Source organism: Manacus candei, unplaced genomic scaffold (genome assembly GCF_025592945.1).
Source record: "Manacus candei isolate 608988 ecotype Guabito, Panama unplaced genomic scaffold, ASM2559294v1 h1tg000094l, whole genome shotgun sequence".
Classification (NCBI taxonomy): Eukaryota; Metazoa; Chordata; class Aves; order Passeriformes; family Pipridae; genus Manacus; species Manacus candei.
Window position 1 is genome coordinate 5,430,379 of NW_026138142.1, and position 7,541 is coordinate 5,437,919.

A 7,541-nucleotide genomic window follows, 5' to 3' on the forward strand; every position below is an offset into this window, starting at 1 on the left:
CTCCATGTAAATGATGCCTCCCAGTAGGTTTTTTTATGGAATTCTGCCCAACCCCTGAGCAGAGAAAGGGGCAATTAAACTTAACTTTATCCCCACATGCAAAAATTGAAGATAAGAATTCCTGGCATTTGTGTGGGACTGTTTTTATGGGTTGTGAGCTGTCAGGCTTTAAAACTAGAACAGTTCCAGGATAGATGGGCAGCTGCAGTCACAGAATCTTCATTTCATCCCATTTGGAAAAAATAAATCAGCTCATATCGTTCTGTAATTTCCTTCTTCCCATTTATGAGCTTAGTTGAAGATTCTTAAAGATTGGGATGCAGCTCTACCTACTCCAAGGAAGGATATGACGAGTAGACAAAGTGAAGTCACAGGAACCAAAAGTTTCTGAGAGGGTAATTAATTGCACCAATCTATAATTCATCATAATGAATCATATCTCCTCTCTGACAGCAAAAAAAAAACCCTGCTCGTGCTGTACTTGAGCAGCTGAATGACTGTGATAAGAACAAGCCAATTAGGGACATCCTGGAAGGGATGTTGTATTTAAGATAGAGTTGATTTTGCTCAGGGCAGAGAGATGGAGTAGATTTTTCCAAGTTCCTTCAAGCAGGATTATCTGTGCCTCTAGAAACGTTTAGAGCTCCAAGAAGAATAAAAAAAACCCCAAAATCCTGAACTCAGGGTATTCTGTGATCCTATGACACTGCAGCCCACACTGCTGGATATTTTCTTGGGATTGCAAAGGAAAAAAACACAAAGGTGTTAATTTGACTCGTTGGTTTAATGAGACAGTGACTTGCTGCAGTAAAAGCTGGAAGAGCATCAAAACTCAGCTGGAAAAAACCCCCAGCATTTCTACCTTGTCCCAAGTCACCCCCAAACTCAGAAACACTCACACACAATATTATCTCATTCCTGAGCTTTTCCCTGACTTTCCTATAGAACAAGAATAAACAAACACACAGGTTGGGTTGAGTCACCTCCTTGCTTTGACTGGTCTTTACAGGTGAACCCTCTCTCCCTTTATCCACAGTTTTTCCTGCTGGTAGCAATTCCCAACCTTTTATACAAGCAAAACTGAGCCTTCTGTGTCCTGCCTGCCCTGGTTTGGGAGGTGCAAGAGTGGGGATGTTTTCTGTGCCATCTGGGCAACCATAATAAACCTCCCTGAGAAGAAGAGGAGCCACAGGACACTCCTGTGTTGGGACCTCCACGCTCAGAACAAACCAGTGGAGCTGAACAAGCAACTCTTACTGAGGGTAGAAATAGGGTTGGGGTTTTTTTTTCCCCCTCATAGTAGGACATTTACTTCCAGCTCATTAAACATGATCCCAACACTCATTTTGGAGTTTGCTCCCCTGGTGGCATCTTTGTGTCCAGCCAAAGCTTTCATTTCACTCGAGTTTCACCATGAGCCCTGGAAGAGCTACGTGGGAGACATTTATAGGGGTGACATTTATAGTTCCCTGCTTGGTTTCCCCCAGTCTGGTGCTCAGCTCTGCGAATCTGAAACCCCAAAATGAGAAATATCCTTGAGAAATATTGTGTTGATGTTGGAACACAACAGGGGGAGCAGATGGTGGACAAAGGTACCACCACTGGCTGAGAGGTCCATGAACCACAGGTTTTTAAAGCTTTGTTTTAAAGCAGCCCCTCAGTTCTTAATGAAATGAAGTCTCCACCGTGCTTGGTTTCATTCAGGAGCATAAACTCTGCATCTGTGCTCAGGCCAAGGGCTGATCTTCAGTCCTGTGGCCAACTGGCACAGCCTGACTGGCATCAAAACTCCCTTTCCCCTGAAAATGGTGCAGCTGAATCCCAAGTGCCTTCCTGGGTGTCCTGAACTGAGGCAGGCACTGCACAGGGCTGAGCAGTGCCAGGGGCCAGGCTAAAAATTCAACCAAAAGTGAGTTATCCTCAAATCCATGTCTTTTTTTTTTTTGTATTGCTCATCTCCTAGCTGAGGAGGGGCAGTTTTTTTACCTTGAAGATCTTGTGATGAAGGTGATGGAGAGGGGGAGGAAGGACACAGCATTTCCCTCCAGTGCAGCAGGGCCAGGGAAATGTAGACATCCCACGAATTCTTTTCAGACTTGCAAATGGCAACATTGTCCACTCTGTGCAGGTGGAAATAAAGAAAATTAGAAAGGAACAGACTATTTTGAGTGAACTGCACTTTCCTTGGGGCCTTGGAGCTTTGAGAATGACATTCCAACCAGCAAATGGCAGCAGCTTGGCTGTTATTAATGAAGTTTTGATCATTGCAGGACTCAGGGGGCTGCTCAAGGAAAACACTAAAACAAGTCATAAAGTCTAAATTTATTTCCTGCTTGAACAGCTCTGTTACAGCACGATGGGTCCCAGACTTTGTCACCCTGTCCCCTGGAGTGTTGCAATCACCACTTCCACGTTTCTGGATTTCTAGTCATCGTTCCACAGTTCCGTGGCGAGGGTTTGTCAGCCCAAGCATAACCCCCTGAGACAAATCAGATCAAATAATCCCTAATATGGGGCTGATTTCTCCCTGCTGACCCCGGGGGTGAGCAGCTCCCACCTGAGACGAGCTGAGCTGAGCCCCATCCCCGCTGGCTTGTGCCAGCTTGAATATCAGACCTGCTCAGCTCTGCGTGATCACATTATTCCCAGGCACCTGGAATCCACAGGTCACCACCCTAGAAGGTGAAATATGTTCCTGGACTCGAGAAATCAGAGCCTGGCTGGTGAGAGCAGAGGACTCTCCCTTGGGTTATGCCCTGGGGGAGCTGGTGGCACCGATGTCCCCCGTGCACGTGCAGCAAACCCGCAGATGCAGGGGAGTGATTCTCATTTATTTTTTTGGCTGAGAAGGCAAGTTTTGCTTCAGGATTACTTATGCAAACAGCTCGCTCTCTGCATGGCTATAAACACTAATTTGGAGACCCACACCAAGCCAAGTAGTTGTTTATGAGATGTTTATGAGGAGGAGGCCAAATAGGTGTTTATGAGGCAGTGGTAGTGCCAAAGCCAAATAGCACCTCTGAGCCATGACTGGCACGGGACCATCTCTCCAGGCTCAGCTACAGAGGAAGGTTATTGCATTCCCTGGGATGAAGAGCTCTTCCCAATTAACCCAGGGGTGGAATGGATGGGGGAGAAATGAAACCTCCCCTAGTTCTGGCAGCTGAGCAAGAGACTCTTCTCAAAGAAGAGAGAAAAACTCATGTGAGGAGAAGACAATAATCAGTGTCCGTGGTGCCCTTTCCTCATTGTTCTGCACAGCCTCAAATGACAGCTTTCTGATTGTCCTCATGGTTTGGACTCATGTAGGAACTGCAATGTGGCTTCATTCCTTCCCCTCACTGAGATCTGAGCTCTTTTCCTCTTGCAGTCTGAGGCCTCTTATGCTTCCAAACATTTATTTTTGGGTGTGACATGATTTTGGGCTGTTTATCTGTGCAGACATCCTGTTATTCACTGTCCTGTGGAGATCCTACAAAGCTCTTGGACATGGAAATGTCCATGACTGAGAACCACCAGAGACTTTATGGGAGAAATATTTTTTATCAGTAGCTGCCTTTCATCGAAAGTTGATATGTTTTGGGCAGACACTTGTTCTTCTCAGACTCAGCTCTGCTGAGTGAGGGCCTTTGCTTTTAGTTTTCAGGCTCCTCTTTGCCAGAGCAGGAAATCCCTCCTGAGCTTCCTTAACAGCTAATTTTTTCCTCTTTCCACCTTTTCCACCTTTGTCTACATCTCACTGAAAAATCAGGTGTCTGGAAATAAACCATTAACTCTGCCCACTTACACTTTTCTTACTCAAAGAAGAATTTCTAAATAAGAAACTCCTCTCTTTTCTAGTTATCCTGGACTCCAGATTTTGTAGCTCCCCAGTGTTTTGCATTCCCTATGGGTATCCCACAGTACCTCACAGATTACTTCAAGAAGAGTCTCTGCCTTTCCTTTACAAATCCAAACACCTGATTTCCTTGGCTTTGTGGATCAGAGGTCTGAGGTCTGCACTGTGGTGTTTGTGTAAGTTTTTGGGCTAGTTTTGAGGTCCCAGCTGAAGCAGGGATCTTCCAAGAAGGATGGAATAATGGAGTGACTATGTGCAAACTTCCCAAAATTAGGAAAGCTGGATCCTGGCACAGGTAGGCTGGAGGTGGTGGATGGAAGGGGATTGATGGGGAGGGTGAAGAAATAACATTTCCCAGCTCTGCCATCAGGAGAAGGCTACAGGAGCCTTCCTGAGTCCTGGATGGAGATCCTGCTGCAAACAGGAGTGTCACCTGCTCCAGAGGCAGAGCCCACTTCTTCCCTTCTCTATCCCCACCAGCACTGACCCCGTGCAGCACATTCACTAAAAACAACAGGGTCACAACCCTACCAAAACAAAATACCCCACCAAAAACATCTGTGGAGGAAAACACAGACCCTACATAAGCCACACCATTTAATTCAGGAAGGGGGTCAGATACCATAACAAGAATATTTGATAAAAATAAGAGTTTTTATAGTTTAAAAATGAGCACAGAAAACTAGAGAGACTGACTGCTGCCCCGAAATAATGCTGCAATTACAATAAGAAACATCTTTTATATTGAGGGAACATGCAGACGTCAGCAACAGGGCATCACCCCCAGCTATTTAGATGCTGGATTTGTTTATTTGCACAGCAAAAAGCCACGTGGGAAGGTGTTTTGTCTGCAGTTAGTGAAACCCTGTGGCTTGATTTAGAAGAAAAAGAGATAAACACAGCTGGTGTTGTGGCACAGGAACAGGGGACTGGGGGAAAAAAAAAAAAGAGGCAAAGATGACGAGCCAGCATCTTCTCAACCTTGGGTTAGAGGCTGCTGGAGTCATAATTCAATCAAAGGCACGAGAACAAAACCCTAATCGTTCCCTCCCACCATGCTAAGATCTGAAAGCCCAGATATTGTGGTGGACACGGCAGGAAATCCTCTGTCAGGTGGGGAGATGGAGCTTTTGTTGGGCTGGGGATGTGTGTGAGGGGTTGGTGCCTCCACCTCTGTCCTCTGAGCTGCAATTACAGGCCCAGCGTGCCCTTAATAAAACAGGGGTTGGCTCATTATCCACATAATCACCTGGAAAATGTATTTCTCAGGCTTGTTCTTTGCTGTATCAAAGCCCTGTTTCTGCATCTCTCCCTTCTTGTCCCTTCCCCCCCTCCCCTTCTTGCCCCCGTGAAGGGACCAGGGATGTCTTGCAGTGCAGCCCTTGCCTGTGATTAACGTGCTGACCCGGCAATTATTCACATCTGGATGGGTCTTTGTTCCACTTTGAAGTCTCTCAATGACTTCTCTTTCCCCTCACCTGTCTTCATTTTCCCCTCTGTGCCCCCATCCCACCTCCTCCCTCCCCACCTCGCCCATTAGTCCTCAGAAGTGCCAGTGGGCCCAAAATGAAACACAAGGACGGACCAAGAAATTCCTCCTTAATGGGCCCAGGTGAGCTTGGAGTGGCAAAGGGAAGGTTCAGACCTTGAAGATGACCTTTCCAAAGTGCTTGAGTCAATAACAGTGTGTGCAACCCTCCCCAGCCCCTTGTTTATAATTGACAAGGTGGGGATGGACTGGAGGCTCTTTCTTCTCTCCAAGATCTTTTTATCTTCATCCCCCCCCCCAAAAAAAGAAAAAAAGGGAGAGGGAAAAAGAGCTGGATGATGGAAGAGATAGGGTAATGGTTCACCACAGAGTGAGGCTGGGGAGCTGAGGTCATAGAATCACAGAATCATGGAATCAGGCAGGTTGAAAAAGGCCTCTGATATCATCCAGTCCAACCCTTGATCCAACCCCGCCGTGGTTCCCAGCCCAGGGCACTGATGCCACATCCAGTCTCACCTCCAGGGACAGAGAATCTACCCCCTCCCTGGGCAGCCCATTCCAATGGCTGAGCACCCTCTCTGGAAAGAATTTCTTCCTAATGTCCAACCTAAACCTCCCCTGGCACAGCTTGAGACTGAGCCCTCTTGTCCTACTGCTGCTTCCCAGGAGAAAAGACAGATCCCACCTGGCTCCCCCCTCCTGTCAGGGAGTTGCAGAGAGTGAGGAGGTCTCCCCTGAGCCTCTTCTTCTCCAGGCTGAGCCCCCCCAGCTCCCTCAGCCTCTCCTCACAGCACTTGTGCTCCAGTCCCTTCCCCAGCCTTGTTGCTCTTCCCTGGCCCTGCTCCAGCCCCTCCATGTCCTTCCTGAGCTGAGGGCCCAGAACTGGACACAGCACTCCAGGGGTGGCCTCCCCAGCGCTGAGTCCAGGGGCAGAATCCCTTCCCTGGCCCTGTTGGCCACCCTGTTCCTGAGCCAGGCCAGGATCCATTGGCCCTCTTGTCCCCCTGGGCACACTCTGGCTCCTGTTCAGCTCCCTGTCCATCCCCACTCCCAGCTCCCTTCCTGCCTGGCTGCTCTCCAGCCCCTCTGGCCCAGCCTGGAGCTGCCGGGGGTTGTTGTGGCCAAAGGGCAGGACCCGGCCCTTGGCCTGCTTGAACCTCATCCCCTTGGAATCAGCCCAGCTGTTCATCCTGTCCAAGTCCTTCTGTGGTGGGAGAAGGAGCAGCAGCTCCCCTCACAAGTCACCCTTTTGCAGGGGAGAGGAGGAGGGGACGCTTCCCTCCGACACATTCTTCCACCCAGCCACAGAGGCACATCCACCAGCAACTGGTTAAGAAGCAAGATTAAGGGTTCTGGGGGCTTGGGGAAGTCCCTTTGCTTTGAGGAGATTAACTTCTGAGAGGAGGCAAAACACAAGGCGATAGTCTTTCAAAATTGCCTTCCAGCCGTGACAGGCAATGGGGAGATTAATTAGATTACGGATGCTCTTTTATATCCAGCAGATGGGTTGGGACAGGGTGGGAAGGGGGGCTGGGAGAGAAAATACTTCAGGTTTTATTTTATTTTTTTTTTTTGCTTCCATATTGCTATTTCTTTAATGCCATGAAGGTGTTGCTGGTGTGCTGCAAAGCCCAGTGGTCAGCCAAAGGTTCTGAATGGGCTTTGGAAAACCAGGCTGGAATAAACACTGGTCGTGGAGGAAAACCGTCCATGGTGTCAAAGGAAGCTGAAAGAACAAATGTGAAATGTAAAATGTGAAGGTAACATGACCAACATTAGATTTTTCCCCTTTATGTAGGAAGTGTAGGTGGAATGATTATGGGAATACACAAATTTTTGGTACTCAAGGGACTGCAGGCAAAGGATGCCAAGTCTGTTGCTAACACAGAGCACGAAAAGAATTTCACTGAAAGGTCAGAATTTCACAGAAACTTTCCATAGTCTTAAAGGGAGCAGAAAGAATAGATGTGAAATGTAAGATGTGAAGGTATCATGACCAACATTAGCTTTTTCTCCTTTATGTAGGAAGTGTAGGTGGAATGACTATGGGAATACACATAGTTTTGGTACACAGGGAATTACAGGCAAAGGATGCTGAGTCTGTTCTAACACAGAGCATGAAAAGAATTTCACTGAAAGGTCAAGCTTATTTTTTTATATTTTTAAAATTTTTTATACATTTTTATAATTTTTTAATATTTTTTTTTCCACCTA